The sequence below is a fragment of the Rhipicephalus microplus genome, chromosome 3 (genome assembly GCF_043290135.1).
Source record: "Rhipicephalus microplus isolate Deutch F79 chromosome 3, USDA_Rmic, whole genome shotgun sequence".
Lineage (NCBI taxonomy): Eukaryota > Metazoa > Arthropoda > Arachnida > Ixodida > Ixodidae > Rhipicephalus > Rhipicephalus microplus.
The window spans coordinates 204442969-204459472 of record NC_134702.1 but is presented as its reverse complement, the minus strand read 5'-3'; positions in this window follow the sequence as shown (position 1 = coordinate 204459472).

The window sequence follows — 16504 nt, the reverse complement described above, 5'->3', positions numbered from 1 at the left end:
AGCGCGAGGGGTTAACCACTGAGCCACGAAGGAGCGCCTCCTTCAACGTTCAAACAACAAGCTATTTATAGACCTTTGCATCACGCCAGGAGGTCCGGTCTGGCAACCAACGCATTCCTCCTCTCTAGCATGCGGGCGACGACTGGAAGTGGGGCTCTTCGATTTTTGGATTCCTGGGTTGGTTCTGGAGACCCGCGGGCTGCCCATGGGGGCACCGAAAGCTACTGCTGCATCCGATTCTGATAGGAAATGACGTAAGCTGACTACGCGCCCCCCGGCGACAGCCAGAAGGTCGCAAAATCGAACGCAGGAGAGCCAGCGTAAACGTAAACATACTATACCGTCATGGCAGCAAACAAAACAATGCGCTGCGTGTATGTTGTTTTTTTTGCATTGTCCGCTTGGAAATACGCAGCTAAGCTCGCCAAAAAGCTGAAATAATATCCTCGAGCGTGCGCATTCGTGGTACGACTTCGTACGCTCTCACGATCACTCGCCGCATCCGCGAACGAAACAGCCAGCTGGCGCACGCTTCCTTGAGAACGATGCAAGGTAATCTGCCGCGACGGTGACGGCTTGACAAGCTCACGTCTCTTTTAGTACGTTTATCAGTCACCGCACAACACGATGCGAAGTCACACGAAAGTGATCGTGTCCCCAAAGAAGCTTGAAGATATATACCTGCTCAGCTATCGCGTATCATACGTCGCTAACACACGTTGACCAACTTACGTTTTTGTCTAAAGTTTATGACAGGCGCAGGTATTGGTACCACGATTGTGCGTCGTATATAAAGTAAACATTTGCATGACACGTTCTCGACCATATTTAGAACTTGCCTTGGCCTGTTTTTTCGTCCTAAGTGGCACTTAACGAATGTCATGTATATCAGCTTTGATTCTACCTACTACGTCATAGTACGTACTGGGTGGCATTATTACGAAGAGGTGAAAAAAGACGAAGTCATCGATTCAATGGGCCACGAAAGGATGTATACATTTCTGATTCCATTCTCCGTTTTTTCTCGCGCCGTATCGTATAATTTCATACCACATATATGCTGCCTCATAGATAGAAATGGGTTGGCACGCCGTTCGCGAAGAGCGAGCATCGCCAACAGTCGCAATCTAGGGCCTTCTATCACCATGGAAGATCAATCGTGTAGTCAGGAAAGAGGTTCTAAGAGGTTCACGTACGCAAACATACGACGGAGCGAGCTAGTTCGATCACAATCGTCTACGCTAAGTGCACAGAAAGCAGGCACAGCTTCACAAACGACTACTACAAAAAATTAACAACAAAGTGGTCCCCATGCGTGCGTGCGAACGTCTACTACGTACTACATAACTTTTAAAGCATGTGCACGACGCAGTCAACCTACAACAGTTCACCGCGTTGTTCAAAGAAGGAAGCTTCACAGGAAACATAACGAATGCGATGAACAGTAGCATCAAACACTCGCCGCCACTCGTATTTGCCTCATCTCGCAAGGTGGAACAGGCTTTAGAAGATAACGCCACGCGTAATGACAAGCGACGGCGCAGTCCTCAAGCGCCCACATTACAATCCATCGAGTCCTCATAAAGATGGCACCGAGCGCGCATCGTACCTTTTCGGCGTCTGCTAGCCCGAAACCTGCCTAAAACCTTCCAGAAAGCTTCCATGACTAAATTGTCCTAGAAGCGTCTGGCGACCTTCGGGCTCCCCGCGGGTCGCCAGAACATCCAACCCGAGAAAAACGAACGCCAACCGGAAGTGCGCCGCGGGGGGGATGGAGCAGTCCGAGAAAAACGAGCGCGCTCTGGCTGGCTCCGGCAGCTTGCGGGTAGCCAGAAGTCGAAAATCGAAGAGCCCCTCCTCTCTAGAATGCGGGCGATGGCTGTGAGTGTGTGTGTGTTGATGCTGGTATGTGTGGCGTTATCGAGCAATTTGCCGTGTATTAAGCCACTCTACGCATTTCGTTTTAAATGCGAAGCTACTTAGCGAACTTCCGCGACTTTGAGCGTATCTATCTATCTATCTATCTATCTATCTATCTATCTATCTATCTATCTATCTATCTATCTATCTATCCGCCTACGACTTTTAGCTCTCCTGGCCATTTTGATATTGATATCGATACCAAACTTAGTATGCCATAACATGACTGTATGAAGAACATATTTGATTAGTCATAACATGAAAATCATGACATTTATGTCATGATTGTCACGATTTACATTTCATGATCCTGCAGCTCTTTCGGTGGTTTCGTTCACATGACATGTAGAAAAACTGGCGTAGTATGACATGATTGCATGGCGAACACAAGCGACAGACCGTAACATGAAAATCATGACACGCGTGTCATGTGACATGACTACATGGCACACTCATGATGTGCTCGCGGCCGTTTCGCTAGCGTCACATATACCAAGTTTGATATTACAGTACGTGAATGGTTGACTAAATTATGTGACTGGTGCAAACATGATAATCATGAGATGCGTGTCATGTAAACATGTCTACATGCTACGCTCATGATGTGCTCGCGGCCGTTTCGCTAGTGTCACATATACCAAGTTTGGTATTACGGTACGTGAATGGTTGACTAAATTATGTGACTGGTGCAAACATGATAATTATGAGATTCGTGTCATGTAAACATGTCTACATGCTACGCTCAGGATGCGCTCGTGGCCATTTCGATAGCTTCGGATGTACCAAACTCGGTGCGACACGACCGGACGACGTAGGTAAATGGCACATCTGAACATGGTGATCACGACATGCGTGTCATGTAACAACATGTGTGACTACATGCCACACTCATGATGCGCTCGCGCCAGTTTCGCTAGCTTCACATACGCCAAATTAGGTATTACGTGACGTCGATGGATGGCGAAGGTATCTGACTGGTGAAAACATGATAATCGTGAGATGCGTGTCATGCGAGAACATTACTACATGCCACACTCTAGGCGCCTATACATTTCGACGTGATGCGGTGCGCGAGCTCGCCGGCGTTCATTTCGTTGCGTCACGCCAGTGTTGCCACGCGAGGCGCCGGTCCTGCCATATAATAGTAGGCGTGCGCCGCGCAGCGTTGCTTTTACGCATGCGTGTTTCAGTGGGTCCGGCGTCCCTCGGTCATGAAAAGAGGGAGGCACAGTGTTGTTATGGGTAACGCATCGGCGCGAAATGCAGCATGTGGCATTTTGCACCGGTTGCCGTCGGGCCGCGCCGACGGACGCTGGTCACGCTGGTCGCGCCTGGCATCATACTATAAAGTGCTCGCGTTTTGCTGTCGTAGCGTCGCTGTGTCCAGCGTGCGCATGCGTCGACGCTACATTGGAGTATATTGGGCCCTTCAGGATGCCCTCGCGGCCGTTTTGCTAGCTCCACATATACCGAATTCGGTACTATGTGACGTCAATGAATGACGAAATATATGACTGGTGCAAACACAATAATATTAGCACGTGTGTCATGTAAGAACATGACAACATACCACGCTCATAGCGTGGCTCGCGGGCGTTTCGCTAGCTCCACATATACTAAAATTGGTATCACGTGACGTGAATAGATGACGGAGGTAAAAGACACATCCAAACATGATAATCATGACACGGTAGTCATGTACGACATCATTTACCTCCACCTCGTAACGTTGTGCTGATTTTAAAGTGACATATCAACCTTTCGCATTCGTGCTTCGCACATAATTGATTCCCAGTGTACGTGGGACCTGCAAATTTTTTCTTCATTGCTATGACGGCCAAGAAATGGTCACCAGGGAATCACTGCAGTGTTTTCGGTGCAGTAACGATAACAGTAAAAGAAAACTGCTGTAGGAAGAAATATGCCAAGTGCATCACCAGACACGGAGTTTTTGTGGCTTTGGACTCGAAGTTGTATCGTTTTCTTGTTGACGAAGAGCTGCGGCTTTTATGGCTTGCAAACTTAAACAGGAAAATCTTTGTACTTTCCGCGGGTATTCGGGTATGGTCGGAGCACTTCTTCTAAGGCGAACGAACCGCAGCGACTTCGACACCGATGATCAAACTCGGCTATGAAAGGAAGGAACGCAGCGTACAGCTACTCCAACGATCGATGACAATAATTTCCCGATAAACAGCCCCATGGAACAGTTCTCTCTATCGCAGGTCAAAGTACCACGGCCCTGAGAGTCACTGAAATAGAGCGATTTAAAAAAAGAAGGTAAAAAGGGGACGACCATGCACGTCAGCGCCGTTTGATGTAAGAGCTGTATTCAAGTGCACACCTGTAAAAGTAATCGAGCGAGTAAGATGTGGTCACCTTTCCAGAGTTGAGAAACAATTCGGACAACAGTTGTTAACAAAACCGCTGTTAACAAAAACCGTCTGTGCCACGAAATAAAGACGAACCACTACGCTCCAACGCACAGCTTGATTCGACAATGGTACGTAAATAAATCTTGTTGGGAAAACGTGTGACTACAGCTCAAGAAAGATATTCACTATGATCCCGAAGTGTTATTGCTCATTCTGGAAACGAAAGACCTAAAGATACTGCGCATTGTTGAAGCAGAAAGTCGGTGCTGTGAATATACTGCATCAACAGATACGTACTCATTCGCGCCATTGTAGAATAAAAGGGTTGATCCTCAACGACTTGAACCTTGTCAGTACGTGTCATAGACTCATTTTCTAAAAAAACATTCATCAAGTCATTCAAAATTCACCGCGTACAAACTAAAAAAAGGATGACAAAACCAAAGCCGCACGCTTACATTGTATGCAAACAGCGAGCTTCCCGTGTGCCAGACAGGTTGCCAGACTAGAAAAGGACCACCCGCTAGCAAGATGGCGGCTCCCACGAAAAAAAAAACGTCCAGTACTTCCTTTATTTTATCAGTGCCAGTGCAACCGTTCGGGCCTGAAAAGGAGCCATTGGTCCCTCTTGGTTTAGGGAGTTGTTGTTGTGCGACGTTATTTACGGGGCAGTGCTGCTTGCGTCACGCGTTCGCCTGAGCGAGCGTCCCTGTCATTGCCTGGAGCAGTGGTAAACGCTCTTTCCCCCTCCTTTGTATAGCGCGTCTGCTAGATTTCCTCCTCCGCTCTTCTTTTTTGGTAGCTCTCTCTGGATGCACTACGCGGCGCTTTTTGCGCCTGTAAAATTCTACAGGGAAGCTTGAAAAATCGACAGAATTCAAGCACAATACAAAAGCATCACTCCCATTTTGCTGTGGTCGTACTGCTGATAGTTGCTTATTGCTAAACGTATCATGAGCCATGCGTTATCACATTTGCGTTTCCAGGGGCCTTGATGACGAACAATAATTAGTTCGTGTTGTTCGTTTGGTCCAAGTAGCAGAGAAGCTGTCTTCGCTTCAGCAACAAAATGGTATCGCTTCTTTAATAACAATACTGGGGACCTAGGGGGGGGGTCGTTACAGGAATGGGTGAACAATACAATTCAATAATAAATAATCCCGTGAACATGATGAAGGGCGCTGCTCACTGCAGGGATATGCTAAGGGTAGAAAAAAAAGACAAAACGAAAAGCACAGTTACACTCGACGCTTCTACTGCGTGGCCTTAGTGATTAGTGTTTAGGAACGCTGAATGACCTGAATAGGAATGTGTATGGAGCTCGTTTAAGAATGCGGTAAGGGAAGGGGAGGAAACCAGTGAATCAGGCAGCAAGTTCCATTCTTTAAATATCCCAGAAAAATAGTTATACTTAAAGGAGTCTATTCGCGTCAGTGAAGCTTCAATAAACGTACTGCGCCTCTGCCTGAAACGCGGATTATCATTGCACTTCGGTGCATTTGATACAAGTCTTTTAGTGGTGTCGCTGAAACTTGTTTTTCGGAACCCATGTCCTTAGGAAGGAACTGCGGCCTTACATTTTTTTATGATGTGGTTCTGGTCAAAAGCAATAAATAGGCGCCTGCACTGATCCCATAGATGTTGAGTGATGGACATGATGGATTCTTTACACAGGATGCCCAATGCAGCGACATTGCTTCTGTAGTTATCTAACACCTGCACGCGCACAATCTCAAAGCCCATTTCTTCTGTGTTCTCCATGACGTGTCTAATAGCTTCAACAAGGGGGCCCTGCGCAAAATTTTGTGAAAACATATGCCACAGGATTCTTAAAGCGGGTGCTAGGTCACAGCGCGAAAAACAAAGTAAATAATTGGCGAGAGCGTCATGTTCGGTGACCACCAAGTGTTGAAGCACTGGGCTCATTAGACTTCCCCAATAAAAGTGTCACGCTGCTTGTGGTATATAGGCCAATCCTTTATACGCATTTCATTTACGAATAGGTTACATGCTCTTTATTGCGGAGAAATTAAAATCTCCTATTCTGATTCAAGCGTTCTTGGTGAATCTCACGCGGCCATCCTACCTCTGCAATGTGGTCATGTGGTCCTGCACAGTAGAAGAAGGCGTTTGGATTGCATACATTCATATGCTATTGTGGAAATACTGCGAAGGATAGTTGAATATCGGATCGTTGCTTCCGACAGCGATGGTCGCTTCCTTCCATAGTTCTTCACTTGATTTTAAAGGAATGGTGTTTGTAGATCACTTCCTTGAGATGCTTCAAGATTGTTCAAGAAGGAGCTTATGCCATCGTCCTTTTTCAGCTTACGCATCTCTTCCTTGTAACGTTGCATCATGGCTGTAAGGACACGTAGCTGTTGTCGAAGGATTATTTCTTTCCGTGTCGACTTTCGGTCGTACCTCCTAGTCACCAGCTCCACTTTATTTCGGTGTGCGGGCACTATGGGGTCGTCTCTTTAAGCTTTGCGTGACACTGAAGGCACTTTTGATGTTGAAGTCACTCGTGCATGAGACGCACTGGCGTAAGAACTGCCTGTCATAGCCATTCTCGACACAAGTGACTGAATGATCGATGGCGTCTCCAGTTCCAGCTTTAATTGCCCATGCATCTCTGCCGTACTTGGGGCTTCTGAAAAAGCACGAACGCCGGGCACCTCAACGTGTTGTTCCCTCAGCAAGTGGCATGAAATCGGGACGCGTGACTTATTACTTCATGGGTTACTGAGCTGCCCAGTTCGACTGCGATGAAACGAGCAGAGGCATCGAAAGTTCTGCCTGCAGGAAGAGGGCAATCGCCATGCATGCTTTGGCCAGTGGTTTGGGAATTCCCCTGGAGAGCTAGCTTCATCGCTGAACAATTCACGTCATGTTCACGGCCTTCCAATGGATGTTCGGGAAGAGCAGCACTGTGAAATCCAGGGGAGCTTCAAGCCCCGCCGCGGTGGTCTAGTGGCTAAGGTACTCGGCTGCTGACCCGCAGGTCGCGGGTTCGATTCCCGGCTGCGGCGGCTGCATTTCCGATGGAGGCGGAAATGTTGTAGGCCCGTGTACTCAGATTTGGGTGCACGTTAAAGAACCCCAGGTGGTCGAAATTTCCGGAGCCCTCCACTACGGCGTCTCTCATAATCAGAAGTGGTTTTGGGACGTTAAACCCCAAAAATCAATCAATGAGGGGAGCTTCAAGCTTGCTACTTGCATAAACAGAACAGTCACTGAGCACTCTTATAACCGCCCGTTTTGCTAGTCTGAGCTTTTTGCAGTATTTCCTGAAGTCCCCAGGAAGAAAATGCTCATTGAAGACAGTGGCACAAGTCTGTGCATGATTGGGCAGCCAATCGTTGCGTCTGATCACACTCAGCCATTCCGCACGCAGCACTTTGTTACTTAATATTTCATGAAAAGAGATGTTACAATCGCTATTTTTTTGCCCACTAGCACGATAGAATACAGCACCTACGCATCGTTCAGTCCGTTCATATGACGGACACTATGTTATATCGGTTTCAGAAAGCAGGAGGAACAAGTGCTGTGTGGCAAATGACCTCGATAGCTTGTGTTCAAGCGCCTCGTGCTCCTTATCACGAAACCATCGAGCGATAACGAAAAAACAATCTATGTACTACAGACGCCATCCGAATCAACGTAGATAGCTTCCAACCTAATGAAGGGTGTCTAAACTTCCGAAATACTTCCACGCTATCGCAGTAAGAATCTGTATGGGAGGCCCCCCGCATTGCCCACATATACAACGACTGCAACCGCGACACACGCTGACCCTAATATGGGCGCTAAGCAAAAAGGAAAGCAGAGCTGGCTTTGCTATCACGGATACAGCGAACTGCGCAGCTTAGAAGATGTCTAAATGACATAATTCAGAATAGCCCAGGGGTAGGGGCCTTTGTGACTATGGTTTAGCAAAGCAGCAGTAATAGTTTGCATTTGTCCGCATCTTGCCTTTTTTGTGCGCCAAGTCTACCATAATAATTGTTAAGCATGGTCTCTAGTATAGGATAAACATTGGTTGAATATAGTTTTGTATATCGTTTTGCTTGACTACAGCAAGGCTATATTGGCTAGATAGATAGATAGATAGATAGATAGATAGATAGATAGATAGATAGATAGATAGATAGATAGATAGATAGATAAATAGATAGATAGATAGATAGATAGATAGATAGATAGATAGATAGATAGATAGATAGATAGATAGATAGATAGATAGATAGATAGATAGATAGATAGATAGATAGATGCTTGTTGTGGGAGAGGTTTGCCAGGAAAGGCTTTGCAATAAAATTGAGGGAAGCAGGAAGCAAACAGAAATGATTGATTGACTGATTGATTGATTGATATGTGAGGTTTTACGTTCTAAAACCACCATATGATTATGAGCGAGGCCATAGTGGAGGGGTCCGGATCTTTTCACGTGGGATGCTTTGACGTACACCCAAATCGGAGCACATGGGCCTAGAGCGTTTTCACCTCCAACGAAAATGCAGCCGTCGCCGCCAGGATTCAATCCCGCGAACTGGTGCTCATAAACCTAAAAACATACTAAGTAATTATGCGTAGGCAGTGGTAGTGAGCACAAAGTTTCATTGTTCAGCAGTGTGCCAAACAGCTCTAGAATAAGGAACATAATGTTGAAAAAATATACGACAAATTAATTATATATAGACCGATTCGCTTCATCTGCTTCTTTATTTCTATGTACATGACTAGAAGGGCACACCGAGTGATTTCTGCAACTAGCGAAATAACGCACAAGAAATTAGGATAATGACGAAACAGGGGTGGACACGTTACTGTCTAAAATTTAAAACAATATACATAGTAACCATAGTTTCTGACAATACATGGAATACACTCTGGGCAAACAACGTTTCACGCAGCAAAGAGAGACATAACACACCGGAATAGTGTTGCTTATCTTTTTCAATTGCCACGAAGAGTGACACGTGTATAGAACAGCGGTTTTGTGGTATAATCATAGTCGCTGTGGCTTCTTCAACTTTCGAGCGCGTTCTTCCAAAGCGTGAACGAAAAGAAGACCATGACACTAAAATCTTGGTGAGAGGTCCTTCCTGATATTTAAAATACACCGGTCAGGCAAACACTTCTAGTTAGAGAGGTTGGACTTCAGTCAGTGCTTACTAACGGAGAAAAGGTTTTTATGGTGTCGTCAGCAAAAGTAGTCTAGTCTAATCGTCCGGCAACTCCTGGAGTATAACCAATGTAACCAACACGTAAAGACCAATGTCATTGTGGGGAATCGTGGTTTTCTTGCATGGCATCTTCCGATCGGTTTTCAGGAGTTCTTTTGGCACACAAGTCATATTTAGGCAGTGTAGAACTAAATTTGAGAACCATTTCGTCGGCTGCTGTAGCCTTTTCACGAGTAGTCAAGTGTGCACTGGGGCAAGCGTGACCTTTCGAGAAATAATCATCAAGCGTTACCTTACGGCTTTTTTTTTGGGCGGCCATCGAGTCTCATTGAAGGAAACTAATTCACACAGAACACGAAGTGCCCATCATCACGCATAGACAGTGTATTTCAGGGGGGTGAGTTCGCATTGCTAGGAAGCAATGCACTCAGCAAAGTTCGGACACTGACACTGAACGCGAGAATGGAGATATTTATACATGTAGGCTGGTAATATTCCGCTTTAAACACTAGCGCTCGTTTCTCCCTTAGCGGGAGGATTCGCGGGTACACATTTTCTCCGCTTCCCTTCAGGTGCCGGTAAATTCCTGCTTGCCCTGTATATTACTTTGTGGGTGAAACGTCTCGCATTTGTGACTGCGCCCCTACAGAAGAAGGTTGGTAGGTTCAATGGCGTTATGATGCCATACCACAAACGTGAATTCACCCGAAGATATTGATGTCAGCAGTGAAGTTCCAGCGACTCGCATCAGACAGCCCAAATCAGACAACCGACAGGCACAGATGGTGCACTGAACAGCGTAAGTAAACTCATCTTGCATGCACTGGCAGTTCTCGTTCGCGCGTTCTGAGAAATTGATTACAGTGCACTTTGCTCTGAGAAAGACCGGAGTTCATTATTTTATCATTAGTGAACCGATCACGCGTGATTTTATGTGGTACGATGCTGCTCCTGTTCACGCCGGCGTAAGTGCTAATTAAAACAGTGTTTACAAGACACATATTGGCTGTATGGCGAAATATTCTGTACAGTTTTTAATCTGTTGACGTAAAGGGAAATGACGGCTGCATACTAGCAAACATAGGAAGACAGCTTGCCGCAACGCGATCGTTTCAGGGGCAGAGCAACAATACCTAGGGAAAAAATGAAAATGAAACGAGAACATTACGCGTATTCACGCGCATTTAGATTTTCTTGCACACACACACAGCGAACAAGCTATTTCTATGTGATTAGCTGTAATATTGTCGCAGGTGCATTTTAGATTGAGGCCAACTGTACATTTCTCAACAATAAATATTTTGCCCTTGCGGATTTCACGATTAAACTTCTATGATTGGAGTATTTCATTGCTATCAAAAGTAAAAGTGAAACTGTAATGACAACCTAGGTTGCCAGAACGTCTGCCCGAGGATTTACGCGTGCGATATCTACGCTTAACAGATAACGATTAACGATGTGTTCTCCGATCTGGTGGGTCATCGCAATGATGTGTTTTCGAAGACTAGTGCATTCAATGGTGTGACGAGAGGCTGTTGCAACGGTCACTGTACCTGGCGTTTACACGCGCCGCTGATACTTTTGTTTTCCGCACTCGTGCACGATCACTGCGACAGCCCGTTCAGCTAACACGATCAAATGTCAGTGGTTAATTTGCAGTTTCTGACTTCTCTGAGTGGAATGATGTTCAAGATCAGATGGACTTATAATAACATATCGGTGTGCTTAAGTGCTGCGAAATAGTGGTGCATCTTATTTATTTTGAGAATTTGAACGTGTACATGCACACTCTAAACACACGCACGCAAATGTATATATATATATATATATATATATATATATATATATATATATATATATATATATATAGAGAGAGAGAGAGAGAGAGAGAGAGAGAGAGAGAGAGAGAGTGAGATAATAAACAATGTGTAATACCAGCTATTGAGGAAAAAAGCACAAAATATAAGTGCTCAGTAAGGATATGGGATTGGTTTAAAAGTGGACCCAAGTGTAGAAGCAGAAGCAGAAGAGGCTGACGCGAAGTGTAGGCAATGTGAGGTCGAGGAAAAAATGGAGCAAATGATGGTTACCCAGAGTGATCTGCTGATGAGGATCACCGGCCTCGAGACTGTGTTGGCGACAGAGCAAGAGAAAACGAGGGCAATGGGAGAAAGGCTGAAGTCCGCCGAGGAAGTACTAGCCAAGGTGAACAGAGGAGCGGCCTACGGAGAGAACAGTAGGGAACCGGCAACCAGAACGACGGAGAAGAAACAGCAAGTTTGAAAAAAAACAGGTTCAGCCGGTTCAATTGTCCCAAGATCCAGCTTCAGCGAAGTAGTGATGGGGCTGGGAGGAAACAAAGCAGCTGACGTCACAGGTGCAAGTAACCCCCAGGTGCAGGACGCTCCAGCTGAAAAGTCACAGCATGTGATAATCGCCGGAGACATGAATTTAAATTGATGCCCAGAAGCCATAAAAGAGAGGGTAAGAGGTGAGAAGAGGGTTGCAGTAAAGGTGTTCCCAGGACGCAAGCTGGAAGCAGTGATGAGGGAAGCGAGCGCAAAACTCAAAACTACAGCTGATAGACGAAACCTCGTGACAATTTCAGGTGGTTTAAACGATGTCTTAAATGAAGATACGGCAGGACTAGCAACTACACTGGCGAAATGCGTCGATGACATACGCGCCACTTCTTCTCAGGTACGGGTAGTGATATGCACGATACCGGAGGTACCAGTGCGTGATAGCAACATGCAAAGAGTGGTTGTCAACGCAAACCAAGAGATATGGCGGATGAGTCGAGAGAAAGGCTTTGAGGTGGTGGAAATAGACAGAGAGGTGCATAGGTGGGGTGGTTTTCAACGAGACAGAATTCACTTCTATCGGCGGCTAGGTCATGGGGTGGGTTGGCGACTTGCAGGACGCGCAGTAGCTTTTTTGGGGGGCAAGCGGGCCCTTCGGGGTGCAGGATAGCTAGTAACCAGGAAAACAACCAGGGATACTTTTTGACAGGTGGTATGAACAGATAAAATTCCAAAGTGGCACCAGTATCTAAGATAACTAGAGTCCGGGGCAGAAATAGACGTACCCACGAGTGCCGAGCCAATTCAGACATAGGGTATATTAACATGCAGGGTGGTAAGAACAGGCTGAAGTGAGAAGAGATAGAAGAACAGCTAAGGAAGGAGAGGCCGATGGTATACGGTTTTATAGAAACACATCTCAGGGACACGGAACAACCTCCTAACAATGCGGACTACGCGTGGGAATATTGTAACAGAACAGAAGGCAGCAGAAAGGGGGGTGGTATTGGGGCATTCATTCATAGAAGTTCAGACTGGCAAAGGGTCAAGCAGGAGTACAAGGAATATTTATGGCAAAAATATAATGTGGCAGGGCAAATGACACTCCTTGGTTTTGTGTGCTTGTGGATGGGAGCAAAGGCCAGAGAGGAAAACCAGGTAATGGTAGAGTGTATATCAAATGACATTCAGGAGTTAGGCGGAGAGTGCGAGGTAATTATACTATGAGATATGAATGCGCACATAGAAGATATAGTTGGGTATACTGACCCGACAGGCAAAATGATTATGGATATGTGTGAAAGGTTTGATTTGATCATTTGCAACAGTACCAAGAAGTGTGAAGGGCAAATAACATGGGAGGTAGGAAGGCTGCAGTCGACGATAGACTACGCACTGATGTCACATAGGATGTATGATAAGCTCAGGGGAATGCACATAGATGAACATGGCTCCAGAAGTCTGGGTAGTGATCACAAACGTATCCTGCTACGTTTTGTAAGAGCAGTTAAAGTGGGAAGGAGACAAAATGATCAACTACGAAAAAATGTTTATTCACAAAGGCAAATTGAAATAGCCACTGTACAAATTGAGAAAGTAATCACTGAGGATAATAAAACAGTGTGGACATACACGAATCTAATTGGACTCTTTGAGCTAGAGGTTGCTAAGGCACGTGACAAGTCACCCCGAAAAAGAAGATACAAACCCAAAAGTTTGTGGAATAAGAAAGTTAAGAGAGACATAGCAAAACGTCAGGATGCCTCTACGGAACACAGACTTGCCTCTACGGAACACAGAACTAAGCAGTGGGGTGAACAGACGAATGATGTTGAAAAAAATGGGAAATCTTTCTAAGCTTTAGAAGAGATGCATCCCGTCTGATCAATGAAAAGATTAGAAGAAAGGGAGCACAGTGGCTAGCAGAACTACAAAAATGAGATAGAACGGCAGCTGCGAAATTTTGGAGCCATCTAAACTCCCTAAGAAATGAGACGAGCCCAAAGCAGAGTTTTATAACTACAGCTCAAGGTGCTAGGCTTGAAGGGGACAAAGCTATTGAATATATATGAACCAGGGTGACAGAAAAATTCATCAAAGAAGTGCTTTATGCATCACAATAGACAAGGATGAATCAAGTGGCGCAATGGCTCCATTTCCACAAGAGTGGGAAAGGGCTGAGAAAAGGATTCCTAATAGTATATCAACAGGCCCAGGTGGCATTTCAATTATGCTGATAAAGACATTAGGTCCGAAGTCTAAGCAGGCTTTGAGAGAGGCAGTGAGCAAAATAATAATCGATGGAGAAGTTCCCGATAAATGGATACTTAGCAGGATGAGCATGATCTATAAAGGAAAGGAGGACAAAGCTAACATAAACAACTACCGTATTATTACAGTGACATCAGTGGTCTACAGGATGGCGATGCAGACTATAAAGGAAAGAGTGCAGGCATGAATAGAGGATGAGGGGGTGCTGGGAGAACTGCAGAATGGGTTTCAGAAACAATGGAGGTTGAAAGACAATCTGTTTACAGTGACGCAGTGCATCGAATTATCAGAAAAGGAACCCAGGCCGCTGTGGCTAGCATTTTTGGATATCAAGGGAGCGTACGATAGTGTGGTTCAAGAGGACTTGTGGGGAATACTGGACACACTTGGTGTGGAAGATGGAGTCACTAATCTTTTAAAGGATATCTATAAAGGTAACAAGGTAGTTAAGAAGTGGGAAAAACAGCTATCCAAGCCTGCAGAGGTAAAATGGGAGCTTAGACAGGGGTGTCCTCTGTCACCCTTGTTATTCATGATGTACCTACAAGGACTAGAGGCCAAATTAATGGGAAGTGGACTGGGCTTCAACCTCTCTTTCGTCAAACAAGGAAAACTCACTAAAGAGGCGCTACCAGCATTGATGTACCCAGATGATATAGTGCTAATGGACGACAACAAGGAATATTTGCAGACATTGGCGGACATCTGCGGTAATGAGGGAGATGGGTTAGATTTCAGAGTCAGTCCTGATTTTTAATGACAATGAAGGTAGTAAGTTTAGAATACAATAGGTCACGCTAGAGATAACAGACAAATACAAATATCTGGGCGTCTGGATAAGCAATGGGGCCGAGTACCTAAGGGAACACGAAATATACGTGTCGACAAAAGGTAACAGGAATGCAGCGGTAATGAAAAACAAGGCACTGTTGAATTACAATAGGTATGATTTTGTGAGAGGAATATGAAAAGAAATCGTGGTTCCTGGTCTGACGTTCGGCAATGCGGTCTTGTGCATGAGGTGAGAAGTTCAAGCAAGATTGGAAATTAAGCAATGTGGAACAGGTAGGCTTGCCTTGGGAGCTCACGGGAATACACCAAATCAGTGAGTACAAGTTGATATGGGATGGACATCATTTGAGGGTAGGGAAGCTAGCAGCAAGACAAAGTTTGAGAAGCGATTGAGAGAATTGGGGGAGGAGCGTTGGGCTAGGAAGGTACTATGCTACTTGTACATGAAGAATGTCGATACAAAATAGCGGAAGCGAACCAGAAAATTGACTGGTAAATACCTAGAAAACGGCAGGGGTCAAACCAAAAAGAATTATCGGTTAAGAAGGAGAAGAAAGCTGAGACTAATATGTGGAGAATCGGCATGATTAAGAAGTGCGCACTAGAGATCTATCGAACTTTTAAGCAGGAAATTGCCAAATAAAGGATCTATGATAATACTCGGGGTAGTTCTCTACTGTTTGAGGCCAGGACGGGAGTATTGCTAACCAAGATATATCGGGCTAAATACGAAGGGGTAGACACGGTATGCAGTGCGTGTGGAGAGGAAGAAGAAACTGCCGAACACTTGATAATGTTCTGTAAAAGGCTTCACCCTACAGTTCAGGATGATGGCGCAGAGTTTTTCAAAACAATGGAGTTTAGGGACAGGGAAGGCAAAATAGACTTTAAGCGGGTATAATTAACTAGAAGAAGGTTATCTGATTTGTGGCTAAAGCCAAGAAACAAGTGAAAATTAAACACTTCATAAAGAAGTACCAATCCTCAACATCAATATTTAAGAGGAAAAAAATAAACTAGTTTTGGTTCATTAGGTATTACGGCTTGGTGGCGCTAGCCATCGCCCAATCTAAAGGGTACAGCCATATCCATCCATCCATCCATTCATCCATCCATCCATCCATCCATCCAACGTGTAAATTCACATATATAGCATATCAAATGCCGGCTTACTGTTAAAAGTTTACTATTAATGCCCTAGTGGGTACCAAGCAAGGTGCTTGCAGTAGTTACCCACTGAGTGTTTTGAAAAGGCTCTGAAAGGCCGCTCTTCTAGCTTTCGCTGTGACTGTGCTGCGCCTACCACGCAAACCTGGCGCGCGCGCGCGCGCGCGCGCGCGTGTGTGTGTGTGTGTGTGTGTGTGTGTGTGTTTTGCTAACATTCCTTGTGAATCGTTCATAACTGGTCCAGCTATCAATCCTACTCGTGAAAAGCATACTTCAACTAGTCCCATGTGTGTAGCTCGTGAACATACTAGAGAAAACCTTTAAAAATCTGACAAAGAGACTCATGTGCGTCCCGGACTGCTTAGTGAGAGGCCCGTGGGCCGAATGTTTGAGACCGCTGCTGTTTGTTTTGGGGCCAGCAGTGATTTATTTGTAACTATTTTTCATCAATATCACTACAGATAAACACTTTTATTATCGTAAC